The sequence below is a fragment of the Apium graveolens genome, chromosome 2, assembly GCF_009905375.1.
Source record: "Apium graveolens cultivar Ventura chromosome 2, ASM990537v1, whole genome shotgun sequence".
Lineage (NCBI taxonomy): Eukaryota > Viridiplantae > Streptophyta > Magnoliopsida > Apiales > Apiaceae > Apium > Apium graveolens.
This window is the reverse complement of record NC_133648.1, coordinates 63,986,505-63,992,929: the sequence shown is the minus strand read 5'-3', so window position 1 is coordinate 63,992,929 and position 6,425 is coordinate 63,986,505.

Genomic DNA, 6,425 nt, shown 5'->3' with positions numbered 1-6,425 from the left:
ACAAGTCTTTTATTAATATCAATGAAATCAAAACAGATTACATAAAAGTTATTCCTAAATCCTTATACATGATTGGACTTAGGACATATCTCTTTCAATCTCCCACTTGTACTAAATCCAATCACTCTAGTATCTAATACCCATCTTGTCTTTATGACGATCAAAGTGACTCTGAGAAAGTGGCATTGTGAGTGGGTATGCTACGTTGTTATGTGTGTCAACTCTCTCGACGTTGACATCTCCTCTTTCAACAATCTCCCTAATCAGATGAAAGTGCCGCAGGACATGTTTGGAATTTCTATGAGACCTAGGTTCCTTGGCTTGTGCTATTGCTGCGTTGTTATCACAATACAACACAATAGGCACTTCAACGCTAGGAACAATTCCCAACTCAAAAACAAATTTCCTCATCCAAACGGCTTCTTTTGCAGCCTCACTTGCAGCTATATATTCTGCTTCCGTTGTGGAGTTAGCCGTTGTAGACTGTTTGGAACTCTTCCAACTAATCGCACCACCATTCAGAGTAAAGACGTACCCTGACATGGATTTGCTATCACTTTTTGATTGAAAACTAGAGTGAGTATAACCCTCTATTTTTAACTCAGATTCACCACCAAAAACAAGAAAAATGTCCTAAGTCCTTTGCAAGTACTTAAGGATGTTTTTCACTGCTTTCCAGTGGTCTTCACCTGGATTGGACTGATATCTGCTCGTCACACTAATTGAATAAGCAATATCAGGCCTTGTACACAACATCGCGTACATGATAGATCCTATTGCTGAAGCATAAGGAATCTTACTCATACGCTCTCTTTCCTCAGGTATCTTAGAAGATATTTTTTTCGGAAAGGGACACTCCATGGCTAATCGGTATGAGACCTCTTTTGGAGTTTTCCATGCTAAACCTTTTAAGCACTTTCTGGATGTATGGACCCTGGGTAAGACCTATCATTCTTCTAGATCTATCTCTATAGATCTTCATACCGAGAATGTAGGATGCTTCTCCCAAGTCCTTCATGGTGAAGTTCTTTGATAGCCATACTTTGACTGATTATAGCATCGGTATATCATTTCCTATAAGAAGTATATCATCCACATACAATACAAGAAATGTTACCGCGCTCCCACTAACCTTCTTGTAGACACATGGTTCATCTATGTTTTTGATAAAACCAAACTCTTTGATTGTCTCATCAAAACAGATGTTCCATCTACGAGAAGCTTGCCTTAAACCATATATGGTTCGCAGCAGCTTACACACTAGGTGTTCATTTCCCTTGGAAAGAAAACCCTCTAGCTGTGTCATATACACTTCCATCTCAAGTTCCCTATTGAGGAAGGCCGTTTTCACATCCATTTGCCAGATCTCATAGTCGTAGTAAGCAGCAATCGCAAGCAAAATCCGAATTGATTTTAACAGGGCTACAGGCAAAAAAGTTTCATCAAAGTCAATCCCTTGCCTTTGTTTGAATCCTTTTGCCACGAGCCTGGCCTTATAGGTCTCCACCTGGCCATCTGCTCCAATCTTTCTTTTGTATACCCACTTACACCCAATAGGCTTAACACCTTCAAGCGCCTCAACCAGAGTCCATACTTGGTTGGTATACATAGATTCCATTTCGGATTTCATGGCACTATGCCATTTCTCTGAGTCAACACTACTCATAGCCTCATTATAGGTCACAGGGTCGTCAACATCAATGATTGACAACTCATTGCCATTCTCAATGAAAAGGCCATAATACCTCTCAGGTTGGCGAGACACTCTCCCTGTCCTATGAATGGGCTGTTCCATAAAAGGTTGTTCAGTCTGAACAGGTGTTTCCACTTGATCCGTAGTAGTTTGTGCTTCTTGAACTTCATCAAGTTCAATTTTGCTCCCACTGTTTCCTTCAAGGATAAACTCCTTTTCCAAGAAGGTAGCATGTCTGGAGACAAACACCCGATGATCGGTGTAAAAGTAATACCCCAAAGTCTCTTTAGGATATCCCACAAAATTTCCAGCTTATCTGGGTCAACTTTCTTGACATAAGCTGGACATCTCCAAATCTTAACGTGTTTAAGACTTGGTTTCCTTTTTTTCCATATCTCATATGGTATTTGAGGAACAGACCGCTGCGATGCCTATGCTATTTGATTTCCTTTGGAAGGCACCTTATTTAGTAAATATGCTGAGGTTTCCAATGCATAACCCCATAGGAATACTGGAAGATTCGCATAGCTCATCATGGACCGAACCATGTCTAACAAAGTTCGATTTCTCCTTTCAGATACCCCATTCAACTGTGGAGTATATGGAGGAGTCTATTGGGAGACTATACCATTTTCTTTGAGATAATCTAGAAACTCTCCATTCAAGTATTCACCACCTCGATCTGATCGAAGAGTTATAATATTGTGTTTGGTTTGTTTCTCCACTTCATGTTTATATTCTTTGAACTTTTCAAAGGCTTCAGACTTGTGTTTCATCAAATACACATATCCGAATCTAGATCTATCATCTATGAAAGTATTGAAGTACGAAAATCCACCCATGGCTTGCGTAGACATTGGTCCACATACATCTGTGTGTACCAATCCTAGCAAATCTGCAGCCCTCTCTCCATGTCCACTAAATGGAGATTTGGTCATTTTATCCAATAGACAAGACTCGCATGTAGGATATGATTCAAAATCAAAGGGGTCAAGTAACCCTTCCTTATGCAATGTCCGCAGTCTATTTTCACTAATATGACATAGCCTACAATGCCATAAATAGGTCAGATTTTCATCATCTCGTTTTCTTTTATTAGTTTGTTCAATCTGAAGTAAACCATGCTCTACGTCACATACATACATACCATTATTTAAAATTCCACGTCCATAAAGAACATTATCTCTAAGGATAGAACATTCATTATTCTTAATAATAAATGAAAAACCATCCAAATCCAACATAGGAATAGGAACAATATTACTCACAATAGAGGGAACGTAATAACAATTATTCAAAATAATAGTCTTGCCCGTAGGCATATGTAAACTAAATGATCCTACAGATATGGCCGCAACCCTTGCTCCATTGCCCATACGTAGAATTACCTCATCTTTTTTAAGAGTCCTACTTCCCTTTAGTCCTTGCAACGAATTACAAATGTGAGAACCACAGGCGGTATGTAATACCCAAGTAGAAATTTGACCTAGTGACATATTAACTTCGATCATGAACATGCCTGAATCAGAAGCGGTAGTCTTACTACCCTTCTTCTTCTTCAATTCTGCAAGGTAAACCTTGCAGTTCCTCTTCCAGTGCCCCAACTTGTTACAGTGAAAACAAACAGCTAAATTAGGACCAGTCAACTGAAAGGAATATGTCCTAAGTCCAATCATGTATTAGGATTTAGGAATAACTTCCTGTGTAATCTGTTTTGATTTCATTGATATTAATAAAAGACTTATTTTGTTTTTATTATGGGCTTTATCTATTTAAGTGTTTAAATAAGATATACCATAGTTTAGAGTAAAGCTTTTTATGGATTATGATGAGATCATAACAGTGAGACCTAAAAGATGATAACTCTAAACTTAAATAGTTCCTGGTCGTAGGATTACTAACTGGTAATTAATAATCCGCAGAGATTGGTACATACTATGCTTGCTTCATTATGAAGGATGTCTGTTCTCATAGACATTTGTGTGGTGACACTATAGCTAGTATGTAGGAGCTTATTATAGAATAAGTTCACTGAACATGACTCGCCCAGCTGAACAACTGATGGAGTTCACTCACGTGTCAGCAGTTGTTCATATAGTGATAGTTGTACAAGTATCCTTAGACTTGAGGTCATCATAGTCATCTTGTGTACACTGAACTATGCTTTGGTTTAGTTCTTAGTCTCCAGGGACAATTATTAGGGCTCTACTGGGTATAGTAATTTGTACACGAAGATAGTATATGATCAATAAAGGATCTACCCCTTCCAGTGAAGGAAGCGAATGTTCAAGGCTGATCCACTTATGCTAGTTCAGGAATCTCTGGCCAGAGTGAATGAAATTAGAAAGGAGTTTCTGATTTGCATAGAACTAAGCATAGTAAATGGTAAGCAAGTGATTAAATTAGATAGACTTGACACGAGATCCATGCCTTGTATTTAATCGGGACATTGTAGGGTAGAAGGAGTTTATTGTACGGTAACTATTCACTGAATAGGTTCTTGGTATTCTAAGCAGTGAATTCGTATTATCCGGATAGTCGCGATATGCTGAGAAGTATTCCTCACGATGTAGAATAAATATGATTAATTAATTAATCATATTTAATAAATTAGAGAATTTATATAAATAATGATAAAATAGTTTTATTATTATTTATTTCTACTACCGGCTTAATATTGAACCTACAGGGTCACACCATAAAAAGAGATTGATTTAATGGTGGATGAATTAATTAATAATGACTAATAATTATTTATTTGTGAAATAAATAATTAATTGGCAAATTTAATAATTGATTAAATGAGATTTAATTGATTATAAATTAATTAAGAAAAGTTCTTAATATTATTAATTAAGGATTTAATTTTTTGAAAATTAAATCAAGAGAGAGAATTGTTTCTAAAGTGTTTAGAAAAAGGATTAATAATTAAAAGGTGTTTTAATTATTAATGAGAATAATAAATGGGATAATAATAATAATATTTATGGGAAAATTTCAGCTGAAAATTTTGCCTGTAAATATACTATTATAAACCCTATTTTTATTCTAACCCCAAAATTTTATAAAACCTAATTCTCTCCACCTCTTCCTCCTCCTTAACGTCGTTTTCTTGGTGGATACCGGTGGAGTGCTTCACGTTTGAGGAGCAGCTGCTAAGGATCTCCGATCGTTGCTTTTGGATCACATATTAAAGGTTAGTAATCGATCCATATGTTTTTACCACGATTTATATGCTTTTATTTGGATTTTGTATGTGTAAAAGTGTTTTACCATGTCTCCGCTGCGATTAAAATCCAACATCAACTTGTGAGCATCTAGTATGCTCCAGAGTGATAGTGCAGAAGACATGACGAATATAGTAAATCTGTAAATGATAAACACATAACAACACTTAGCAAATATTCAATTTCATTTCAAAACTATATGAATCGGGTCTTTATTCATAAGTGTCTCCCACTAGTTTATCTAATTTTTTCAACCCCCTAAGTGAAAATTAAGCATTCATAATGCTAGTGGGAATAGGGATCCTACATTCCATCACACAACCTCGGCTGTGGCACGAAACCTCATGTGATGTTCAATAGGCAGACAACTTTTATCAATTACATCTTATGTTATTCCCTAATATAAGTTTAGCCTCTTGAATTTTTGAGTCACGGCTGTGGCACGACAAACTCAATATTCTAAGTCAAGTCTAACCCAACATTTCGTACAATTGAATCAGTCTCCAACGGCCTACGGCTGTAGCACGTACCGACCTTTAGATTCTAATTCAATGTACACATCTCTATGTAATAGACAAGTATTTCTTATTTCGAAATCAAAGCCCTCGGCTGTAGCACGAAACGACAATGATTTAAAAATAAGAACCACTTTCTACCATGTTGGAAGGCTATGACCGACACAAGCCCGTTGTGTCATTGGCCAATTACTACTTGATATTATTTAATTTTAGAGAGATTATATTACGTTACAATCATAATCATATTATAAAGAGATTCTTCCTTTAAAATTAAATATTTCAAATCAATAATCGATAATCAGATGATTCCCAGATTGGGTGGAGCATTGTCAAGAGGCGTCACTTAATAACCCTTTCTTACAGATAGAAATCTGTTGTTGACAGAATCATCCTTTCTCTCAATATTGAAAATTCATATTCAATTACGTGTTTCATAAACACAAGAATCTCATGATCATATTCATAATATTTATATTAAGACAAGAAACGATTCATATTCTAGATTTTCTAGAGCACGCCTTATATTGATTTAAGTTCACCTAAATCTATCATCGCATGGTAAACATAGGCATATATCTCATATATAAAATTAAATAAACAAGTAAATGTAAAGTGCAATAAAGTAAATGTGTTTGGTTATGGCCCCATCCTATGTGATCTTTATCAAGCTCATGATAAAGATCAAGGTCAATCTAATATGGCGATGGAAATAAATAAACCTACTTATTACATAAGTCTTCTTCTTTGTTTAGACTTCTTGTATGCCTCGTCTTCTTCTTTGTATCACCTCCATTGGATAGCCTTCTTGAGTCTTCAATTATATTACATGATTGAAAGTAAAACTAATCTAATGAACTTACAAGAATAACTCGAGTTACATTCGAGATTTATGATTACAAAGATTGACGACATGCAAGTCGTATTTAAAACCAAAACCAAAACCATTACACTAAGGTCGAAAGGCCATAACCATCCACCATGCTCATA